A 10,962-nucleotide genomic window follows, 5' to 3' on the forward strand; every position below is an offset into this window, starting at 1 on the left:
ATTATATTTATTATAATTTTGATTTGCTCAAACTCAAAATGAAGAGAAACAACTTTAAACATCCATTAATAATTGGAACATAGAATGTATGAAATATGAATCTTGGAAAATTGGAAGTTGTCAAAAATGAAATGTAATTCATTGCAAAATGCATACCATATATGTAAAATGTGTGATGATATGAAAAGGATACTTCACTTCTGAGATACTCTTTCAAAACACTACAGCTCTAGTCTAATCCTGAAAAAGAAACAATGAAAACAAAAAAATATTTGATATCATGGTATAGAATATCTGACTAATGCTTCTCAAGGCCATGAAAAACAAGGGCAGTCTGAGAAATGCTCATAGACCAGAAGAGACTATCATGACAACTAAATGCATATAGTATTCTAGATTCAATCCTATAACAAAAAAAATAATAAGAGGAAAAACTGTTGTTGTTATTAAGTGCACTTGAATCAATTCTGACTCACAGAGATGTTATAGAGTTTCTAAGACTGAAATCTTTGCAGGAGCAGAAAGCCAAATCTTTATCCTACTGCGCTGATGATGGGTTTAAACCAGTAGTTTTGTGGCTCGGAGTCCAGTGCTTATCCTACAGAGCCACGATGCTTCCTAGGGAAAAGCTAATGACATCCAAATAAAGTCTGGAGGTTATTTTAAAGTATTGTGATAATAGTGATTTTTTTTTAACTTTGACAAAGTACTATGATAACATAAGATTTTATTATTTGTAATTTTTGTTAACTGTTTTTAAGTCATTTCTGACTCAGAGCAACCCTGTATAGGGTTTCTGAGGAGTGGCTGGAGGGTCTGAACTACTGACATTGCTGTCCAAAGTGACCTTGTGGTTCCAGTGCTTATCCTGTGGCACATGTACTTATACTAAAGAGCCACCAAACAAGATGTCTTTATAAGCACTGGTCTCTCCTGATAACGTGACCAAAGTATGTGAAACACTCCCTCCATCTTTGCTTCTAAGGTGCATTCTGGCTGTACATCTTCTAAAATAGATTTATTATTTCTTCTGGCAGTTCATTCATGGTATATTTAACATTCTTCACCAACATATTAGTTTAATGCATCAGTTCTTATATTTCCTTACTCACTGTCCAGCTTGTCTGTGCATAGGAGATGATAGAAAATATTATGACTGGGTCAGGCAAACCTTAGACCTCAAATTGTCATCTTGACTTTATAACAATTAAAAGAGATCTTCTGCAGCAGATTTGTCCAATCAAATGAATTGTTTCATTTCTTGACTGCCACTTCCACAGGTGTTATATATAGATCCAAGTAAAATAAAATCCTTGGCAAATTCAATATGCAGCTATATAGGTAACACAACCTTGCTTCCTGAAAGTGAAGAATACTTGAAGCACTTGCTAATGAAAAGCAAAGATTATTTAATGCATTATGTAAAAATTAAACTTCAATGAAAAAAAAATGAAGATGCTCACCACTGGACAAATATGCAACATCATGGTAAGTGGAGAAAATACTGAAGTTGAAATACTGAGGGTGGCTTTAGGGAACTGAAATTTATTTCTCACAGTGTAGGAGACTGCAAGTCTGAATATAGACCACTGGCTCTGGTGGAAAGCTTTATATCTCTGCTTTAACTCTGGAAGAATGCCCTTCATTTCAACTTCCGTGATTTGTTGATTTTCATGTGACTTCTATCTTACCCCATGTGTATTTCTTTGCATCTATGTCTAAACTGCTCCTTTTACAACTCAAAAAGTATTGGTTTAAAATATACCCTACACTCAAATAGTATCAGTAACACAACAAAGAAGATGCTTCTTTTAGATGGGATTACATGTACATAAGGGAGGATTTCAACACATATATTTTGGGAACACAGTTTAATCTGTAACATTTCACCCTTTGACCCCTATAAACTAATGCCCCTTTGACATGCAAAACACTTTAACCCTATCATGTTGTTAAGTGCTGAGGAGTCTACTCTGACTCATAGGGTTTTCAAGGAGCAGCTGGTGGTTTTGAACTCCCAACCTTATAGTTCGCAGTCCAATGTTGATCCAACAGCGCAACACCAGAAGTCCTTACTCTATCATACTACCCCAGGGTATTATTCTATTTAAGCATCAACTGTAAATCCTAAATCTTATCTTCTGGATCATCTAGATTAAGCATTAGTGAGACTTTAGATGTGTCCCATCTGGGGCAAAATTCCTTCCCATCTGTGAATCTGTGAAATCTAAACTACAAGATATCTCCTTCCAAAGTATAATGGTGAAACAGGCCCATGGTAGAGATTCCCATTCCAAATGGAAGAAATCATAGGTATTGAACAAATCCACCAGCTGGCATTATATTAGCCCTCAAGACATGAAAATAATCTTCTGTTATCTGAGACCATCTAGACAATGGAGAAGCCCTCTAGAATCTGGATGTCAGCCATGCTCTCCCAATACTGAATGAAAGTCCCTTGGTTATGGGCAGTAGACCTGCCTCCCAGGCTCACTGGGACAGTGAATTTGTTCCCGGGGCTTTGGGTATGTAGCCCCATTCTCCTAGTCTATATGAATGGCAACTTCACCCCCTTTAACTCCAGGGAATCAATTCTCCTACTCTTTGGCATGTAAAGTCCACCCCCTTAGCTTTGGGCAAGGCCCTTATCCTTTTGGCCTATTAAATGGCAACCTCACACTCTGGAAGGCAGACAGTGAAGATCTTACTCTGTAATTTAGGATGCCAATTTCCCACTTTTAATATGGGGGTATCCCATGGTTTGGCTAATCGTTCTGCCCATTTGAACTGTTACCAGATGGTGAATGTCATAGATCAGGTGGCTTGAATGTGTTTCACAACTAATTCATGCTCTTTGCATCGATGCAGATCTTTACTGTGTATTTCAATTTTTAATCCTTTGTGGCTACATATTCAACTTTACCTATTTCTCCTTTTGCAAAATATAATCATTCTTCCAGCATATTTTTTATCACAGACATTGTAATTTTCATATCTAAAACTGCAGTAAATTTTCCTTTTATATCTTCTATGATCCTATAAAACTTTGTAAACATGGAATAAGTTAAGAAAAGTTAATATGTTTCTCTGATAAGGTAATATATATATATATATCTGTGTCAGTTCTTCAGTTTTGATTGATTATTCTCCACATTTTGAGTTCTTCTAACTTTTGTTTTTGTATTCCTATCAATTTGAAACTAGATGAGATAAACTATTAATTTTACCTTGGTGATGGCTAGATTCTTTTTTATAAAAATTGCTATCAATATCTCTTTTGCACTACATGTCTGTCAGTTTATCAAACTGTGGTTGTGTGCATGTTACTATAATGCTAGAAACTATGTTGTTAAGTGCTGTTGAGTCTAATCTGACCTGTAGTGACCCTGTATAGGTTTTCCAAGGAGCAGCTGGTGAGCTTGAACGACCAATCTTGAAGTTCAAATGACTTTGAAGTCTGATGCATTAGCCCACAGTACCACACCAGAACTCCAATTAATCCATACCTATCAATAATTACACTGAACTTAATGGATTCAATGTACCAGTTAAGAGACAGAAGCTGGCAGAATGAATAAGAAAACAAGATCCTTCAATATGCTGTCTGAAAGAGACACATCTCACACACAGAGACAAAAATAAATTAAAGTCAAAGGATGGAAAAAAGATATAAAGCTAATTGCAATAAAAAATGAAAAGGAGTGGCAGTCCTAATCTTTGATAAAATAAACATTAAGGCAAAAGCCAGAAAATAGATAAAGATGGACATTATATCATGATTAAAGGGACAATTGAACAAGATGACATAACCATAATAAATATCTATGCTCCCAATGAAATAGCTCCAAAATATATAAAGCAAACTAATAGATTAAAAAAAAAAAAAAGAAATAGACAAATCTACAATAATAGTGGGTTATTTTAATAAACCACTTTCAAAAATGGATAGAACAACCAGAAAGAAACTTGACAAAGACACAGAAGAACTAAAATACACAGCCAACTGGACTTCATAGATGTGTATAGAGCATGCAACACAACAACAGCACAATACATATTCTTTTCCAGTCACATGGAACATTCTCAAGAATAGATCCTGTCTTGTTGTTGTTGTTGTTAAGTGCCATTGAGTCGGTTCCGACCCATAGCGACCCTGTACAGGGTTTCCAAGGGTGTAAATCTTTACAGGAGTAGAAAGCCTCATCTTTCTCTCGTGGAACGGCTGGTAGTTTCGAACTGCTGACCTTGCAGCTCGTAGCCCGATTCGTAACCACTACGCTACCAGTAGGACACAAAAAAATCTCCATAAATTTACAAATATCAAATACTACAAAGCAACTTCTCAGACCCCAATGCTATCAAATTAGAAATCAACAATAGAACAGCCAAGGAAATAAAGACAAATATATGGACACTGAATAACACCCTGCTGAAATGTGACAGGGTAGTAGAAGAAATTAAATGTGAATTCACAAAGTTCCTAGAAACAAATGAGAATGAAAACACAACATAACAAAATCTTTGGGACACAACGAAAGCAGTGCTGAGAGGACAATTTATTGCAATAAATGCACACATCCAAAAGAAGAAAGAACCAAAATTAACACATTAACACAGCATCTACAACAATTAGAAATAGACCAACAGAGGGAACCGACAGCTACCAAAAGAAAAGAAATAATAAAGATTAGAGCAGAAAAAAATATGATAGAAAACAGAAAAAATATTGAAAAAATCAACTGGACAAGAAACTGTTTCTTTGAAAGGATTAACAATATTGACAGACCATTGGCAAACCTAACAAAAGAAAAGAGGGAAAAGACACAACAAAAAATTTGAAACCACATAAGCGATGTCACAGTGGAACCAAAGGAAATCTAAAGGATACTAACGGAGTACTATGAAGAGTTGTACTCCAACAATTCTGAAAACTTAGAAGAGATGAATACATTTTTAGAAAAATATGACTGACCTAAATTTAGACAGAATGAAGAAGAAAACTTGAACAGACACATAACAAAAGAAGAAATTGATGAGGTCATCAAAAAACTCCCAATCAAAAGAAGTCCAGGCTTTACTGGTGACTTCTACCAAACATTCAGGGAAGAGCTGTCACCAATTCTACTCAAATTGTTCTAGATTATAGAGGAGGATGGAAAACTTCTAATACATTTTAAGAAGTAAACATAACCCTCATACCAAAAACAGGGAAGGACGTCACTAGGAAAGAAAATTATAGACCTATAGCCCTCATGACCAGAGATGCAAAAATTCTCAACAAATTCCTGCCCAACAGAATCTAGCAGCACATCAAAAAAGATAATACATCATGATCAAGTGAGATTCATATCAGGGATGCAAGGATGGTTCAATGTTAGAAAATTGATCAACATAATCCACCATATAAATAAGAAAATAGAACCATATGATCGTATCAATTGATGAAGAAAAGGCATTTGACAATATCCAACATCCATTCCTGATAAAAAACACTCATCAAAGTAGCAATTGAAGGGAAATTCCTAAACTTAATTAAGTGCATATATAAAAAACCAACAGCCTACATAACTTTCAATGGAGAGAAGCTAAAAGCCTTCCCTCTGCAAACAGGAACCAGACAAGGATACTCTTTGTCACCACTCTTATTCAATATACTGCTGGAAGTCTGAGCCAGAGCAATATGGCAAGACAGAGAAATTAAAGGAATCCAAATTGGCAAAATGGAAGTAAAACTCTCTTTATTTGCAAGCGATATGATCCTATACATAGAAAACCCCAAAGACTCAGTAAAAAAGCTACTAGACCTCATTGGAAGATTCAGCAAAGTGACAGGATATAAGATCAACAAACAAAAATCAGTTGCATTTGATTCCTCTATACCAAAAATGAAAGCGCTGAAAAGGACATTAGGAAAGCATTACCATTTACAATAGCTGCCCAAAGGATGAAATATCTAGGAATAAATGTAACCAGTGTAACAAAGGACTTATACAAAGAAAACTACAAAACACTACTACAAGAAACCAAAAGAGACTTACAAAAATGGAAGACTATACTATGCTAATGGATAGGAAAACTTAACATTGTGAAAATGTCAATACTGCTCAAAGCAATTTACACATGTAATGCAATCACAATCTATATTCCAACGACAATCTTCAATGATATGGAAAAAACAATTATAAACTTTATATGGAAAAGAAAGAGAGGCAGGATAAGCAAATCACTGCTTAAGAAGAAGAATAAATTTGGAAAACTCTCACTCCCCAAGTTCAAAATGTATTACATGGTTACAGTGGTCAAAACAGCTTGATACTGGTACAATGAAAGATACAGTGATCAGGAACAGAATCAAGAATCCAGAAATTAACCCATCAACATACAGACAACTTATTTTTTACATAGTACCTAAATATATCACATGGGGAGGTGATAGTCTCTTCAACTGATGGTGCTGGCAGAACTGGAAAGTGATATGCAAAAGATTGAAAAGAAGACCTTCACTTCTTGCCTTATGCAAAAAACAACTCAACATAGATTGAAGACTTAAATGTGAATCCCAGAATTATGAAGGCCATCAATGAAAAACAAGGAGAAATGTGAGGGCACTAAATCAGGGAATACACAGACTATCAAACATTTTGAAATCTACACAAACAAAAGTACACAAAATAGATGAGTGGGACATACTAAAAATTAAAAACATATGTGCATCAAAGACTTTACCAGAAGAGTAAAAAGGGAACCCACAGAATGGGAAAAAAATCTTTTGCATTGACACATCAGACAAGGGAATTGTTTCTAAAATATACAGGAAACTACAACACCTCTACAAGAAAAAGACAAATAATCCAATTACAAACATTTACAGACGCTTCACCAAAGAGGAGATCCAGGCAGCCAACAAACATATGAAGAAATGTTCATGATCATTAACCATTTGTTTGTTTTGTGTTTAAGTACTATGGAGTCGATTCTGACTCATAGTGATCCTGCACAGGGTTAACAAGACTGTAAATCTTTATGGGAGCAGAAAGCCTCATCTTTCTCTGGCGGAACAGCTGGTAGTTTCGAATTGCTGACCTAGCAGCTCACAGCCCGATTCATAACCTCTACACTACCAGAGCTCCTTTAGAGAGATGCAAATCAAAACAACAATGAGATATCATGTCACACCAGGAACAACAGCAAAGATAAAAAAAAGTAGAGGACAATAAATGCTGGCGGGGATGTGGAGAGACTGGGGTGCTCCTTCTTGCATTGCTGGTTGGATTGCAAAATGATCTAATCTCTCTGGAAAGCAATATGGTGCTTCCTCAGAAGGCTGGGAATAGAAATACCTTATGATCCAGCATTACCTCCACTTGGTATTTACCCACAAGAAATACGAGCCATAGCACGGGAAGATATATGCACACCAATGTTCATAGCAGCACTATTTATAATAGCAAAAAGATGGAGACAGCCTAAGTGCCCTTCAAGTGAAGAATGGAGAAATAAACTGTGGTACATACACGCAATGGCATATTATGCTACCTTAAAGAATAACAAGGAAGCTGAAAGCCACCGCATAACATGAACCTTGAGGACATTATGTTGAGTGAAATTAGTCAGCCACAAAAGGAGAAATTCTTCAAAGGACCACTACTGCAAAAGATTAAGAAAAAGAACCCATACTAAAGGCGGGGGGTTCTTTGTTGGTTACTGGGATGTGGTGGGTGGGATGAGGGGAGGGAAAGAATGGTGAAGCACAGGGTAGGGAATAGACACAAAAAGGGGGAGGGGAATGGAAGAACAAGGTGGATGGGAAAGCAATTAGGTAGGTTTGCATGGGCTAAGTGGGACAGAGGTAAATAATGATCTATGCACAACCTTGAAACAACAGGACTCTGGGATACAGGGATGGAGACATGTTTGGAATGGGCAAAGGGAGTAAAATAATGTTAAGATGCTAGGCTGTCTTTTGAGTCTTGCTTTCCCTGGCATACCAATATAAAATAGACACTTGAGGGGGAGAGAAAGGAATAGCTAGAAATATCACCACAGAAAACTTAAGTCCATCTTCTGCCTATAACTGATTGGAATACCTAAAATAGGGCTACAATGCGCCCAGTGAGCCTCTGCATTACATAAGACCATAAGTGGAATCCTGAACCTCACCCAGAATCTTCTGAGGTGGGAAATTTCCACTTGAAAGGACAAGCAGACCAACCTGGAGTGACTGGAAGAAGAGACGATACTTCTTGAAATAAAGGCTGACAGGAAAAATACAAAATAATAATGGCAATCTGACTGATTACTACAAGAACAAGCAAGGAGACATAAAGGCAAGTGGTCAGATCTCTCCAGGGCAAACCACCTTCCAAGACTAAGACTCAATGGGAATACATGCTCTGATTGGTGACCAGGTCCGTCACCGATAAGGGCAAGTAAGGGAAAAACAGCAATGAAGCTGTGAGCTAAGCCCTATAATGTTCAAGAGACTCCTGTGAACCCAGGTGGAGATCTGATTGTCCAGTAGTGTGGCAAGACCTGGGGACTTTTGGGCCAGAGTCAGTAACATAGCCACAGAGGACTAGAGTGGAGAATGAAGCATCCAGCTGATAAGAAGAGAGGGCATGTGCATAAGAACACCCACACTTGCAGATAATATCCACTTGACCTGGCTTCAATGACTGTATGATCAGAGCTCAACTTGAAGAGGAAAAAAAGAATCATCTGATACAACTTGTTGAACTTGACTTACACCTATGGATGCAGTAGCTCAAAAGAGGGAACAAATCTTTACAGCAAGGATCATTCCACCCCCTCCGTACACAAAGTAGACAAGGATGGGCAACTTGGACATTGGACATTGGCTACCCAAAATGGGGGGTTGGTGGGGCTACAAAGGCAAGAAGTGACTGGCTTACAAGCTTTCAAGAGAGAGTCTAGATCCAGAGGGCATGGAGTAAGGTAGAATCTCCACTGAGTAGTATCCAATCTGGCAGAGCTAATGCAAAGAGATGCAGATAGGTCTCTTGTGATACAATAGTGTATAATTGATATGAGAACTGATTGTGAGGGTTGGAAATGTAAAGGTAGACACTTTGTAGCAAAAGGAAGGGAGTGATTGACTTTGCAGTCTAGGAACGGAGGTCCCTGGGACCATCAAGGGAGAAGAGTGGAGAGCAGGACCCTAACCAGAGAAGCAGTGACTCCAGAGATGGAGGCAGAGAAGATAGCATGAAGAGATGGAGCAGCTGGGGACTTTAGACCCAGAGAGGGAGATGGGCTGTGTGCTGACAACTGGGGGGGCAAGCTTGCAGGGTATACCTTTTGATTTGGTTGATGATGCATGGAGGGGATTGTAACCATGGCAATGAAGTGATATACAATAGGATAAACATAAAGCTAATGCTCTCCCATGTAAATCATCACATAATTCACAATAAAACATTTTTTAAAAAGTCAAGGAAGAAGGAAAAGAATAAAATGAATGTCAGAAGAGACTCTGAATCTTGCTCTCAAGCAAGTAGAAGAATGTTAAAGCAAGTAGAAGAAATGAGGAGTTAAAAAAGAGCTGAACAGAAAAATTTAAAAGACAGCTTGATTAGACAAAGTAACACATTAAAATGGAATTAGAATACCAAAAGTAAAGATTTCTCAAGCAGAATGAATTGAGGAAAAATTTCAAGCCACTAAGTGCAGTACTGAAAGATTTTTGTCTGCAAATATTGAATGATACAGAAAGCATTAAGGAAGATGGAAGGCTTACACAGAACCACTGTGCCAAAAGGAAATGGTTGATGTTCAAACATTTCATTAGGCAGCATATAATCAAGAGCCAATGGTACTGAAGGAATAAGTCCAATGCACACTGAAGGCAATGGCAAAGAACAAATCTTCAATAATTAATGGAATACAAACAGACATTCACTCATTTATTCTAAGAAATTTGGAAGACAGCCACCAGGTCAACTGATTGAAAGAGATCCATATTCGTGCCATTCTAAAGATTGGTAACGCTATAGAATGTGAAATTCATTAATATGAAATACAAGGAAAATTTTGCTAAACATAATTCAAAAACGGCTGCCACAGGACATTGACATGGAACTGCCAGAGTTTCAACCTGGATTCAGAAAAGCATGAGAAATGAGAGATACCATTGCTGACATCAGATGTATCTTAGCTGAAAGCAGAGAATATCAGAAAAATGTTTACCTGCACTTTATTAACTATACAAAGGCTTTTGACTGTGCAGATCATGACAAGCTATGGAAAAAACTGAATAATGAGTATTTTAGAACACCTCATTTTCCTGGTGTGGCACTGTAAGTTAATGTGCTGGACTGCAAAGTCAGTTGGAACTGTAAGGTCTGTGATTCAAGCTTGCCAGCTTCTCCTTGGAATCCCTATACAGGGTTGCTATGGATGGAACCAAGTGGGACTTAACAACAATTGTGTTCACTAGGAACCTGTATATAGACCAAGAGGCAGTCATTCAAACAGAACAAGGGGACACTGAATGTTTTAAAATCACAAAAAGTGTGTGCTAGTATTATTTCACCAATTTATTCAGTCTGTATGCTCTGAGTAAATAATCCTAGAAGCAGATTATATGAAGAAGAATGTGGCATCAATGTTGGAGGAAACTGCAATATGCAAATCAAACAATCTTGCTTGCTGAAAACAAAGAGAACCTTAAATATTTACTGATGAAAAAGTCCATAGCCTTCATATGAGTTGCACTTCAATGTAAAGAAAACAAAATTCCTCCAACTGGACAAATAAATAATATCATGATAAATAGAGAAATGCTGGAAGTTGTCAAAGACTTTGTTTTATTGGATCCGTCATATACTCTTACGGAAACAACAGCCAAGAAATCACATGGTTTATTGAACTAGTCAAATCTATTACATGAGCCCTCTTTAATGTGTTCAAGTGCAAAGATGTCTGTTTGAGGAGTAAAGTGCA

This window comes from Chrysochloris asiatica, unplaced genomic scaffold, assembly GCF_000296735.1.
Source record: "Chrysochloris asiatica unplaced genomic scaffold, ChrAsi1.0 scaffold00066, whole genome shotgun sequence".
NCBI lineage: Eukaryota > Metazoa > Chordata > Mammalia > Afrosoricida > Chrysochloridae > Chrysochloris > Chrysochloris asiatica.